This window comes from Phlebotomus papatasi, chromosome 2 (assembly GCF_024763615.1).
Source record: "Phlebotomus papatasi isolate M1 chromosome 2, Ppap_2.1, whole genome shotgun sequence".
NCBI classification, from domain to species: Eukaryota; Metazoa; Arthropoda; class Insecta; order Diptera; family Psychodidae; genus Phlebotomus; species Phlebotomus papatasi.
In genome coordinates this window covers 62,452,751-62,453,972 of record NC_077223.1, presented here as the reverse complement: position 1 = coordinate 62,453,972, position 1,222 = coordinate 62,452,751, and positions in this window count along the sequence as shown.

Below are 1,222 nucleotides of genomic sequence, written 5' to 3'. Positions count from 1 at the left end.
TCATCGGAGCTATTTGAACTTCTTTCTTTAACTTTTTTCCTCGTAACTTTAACACTTTTTAGGTGTAAAAATATATCAACATTTTTAATGTTAATTTTACGCCTTTTAAGGGTAAAATTAACATGAAAAAGGGTAACCCTAATACACCTAAAAAGAGTAATATTTACACCGATTTTGGATCAATACTGCACGGTAAAATTAACATTTCCGGAATGTTATTTTAACTTTTTCGGATTTCTCTCAGTGTTACATTGCTTCTGAACTGAGAGAAATCCGGAAAAGTTAAGTGCAGTATTGATCCAAAATCTGTGTAAATATTACCCTTTTTAGGTGTATTGGGGGTTAAAGTTACCCCTTTTCAAGTTAATTTTACCCTTGAAATGATATAAAATTAACATTAAAAAATGTTGATATATTTTTACACCTAAAAAGTGTTTAAGTTATGAGGAAAAAAAATTAATCGCACCCTCTTTTTTTCTCAGTGTGGCAATTTAAGTTTCTGTTGGGTAGGGCTTCTAAAGTTTCATTAAAGTGGAATGGAAATATTAACCACTTAGCCACAATTTGCTGAGGATATCTGTTAAAATCTGAAGACTGCTGAATATTGGAACACGCCATTTAAATGGTGTGCAAGTCATTTCTTCAAGAAAAAAAAATGAATCCGGTTAGTAAATTAAAAAATAAATAAATTTTTGGAGGTTTAGAATCACAGGCTTTTTGTTATAATTAAAAAAGATGTGATAAAGCATCCTAGACTTTGCGAAATGCTCGAATTTCACAGTTAGATATTATGCATTAAAAGTACTTTCACATCATTTACCTTAAATATTATTATTACATTTTTACATTGGTTAAATCCCTGAGGAGAAGAGTAGTGTTCACGAGATCAAAGATTTAGCAGAGTTTTTCCACTACTGGGCAATTCCTTCTAAAGTTAACTGGTTCAAAACCGATTTGAACCGATTTATAAATCACTCAAAACATCGGCCAAAATATCTTACACTGAGAGAAATCCGAAAAAAAAATTAAAACAACATTCCGGAAATGTTAATTTTACCCTGCAGTAATGATCCAAAATCGGTGTAAATATTACCCTTTTCAGGTGTTAAAATTACCCTTTTTAATGTCAATTTTATCCTTAAAAAGGTGTAAAATTAACATAAAAAAATGTCGATATATCTTTATACCTAGAAAGTGTTAAAGTTCTGAGGAAAAAAAATTA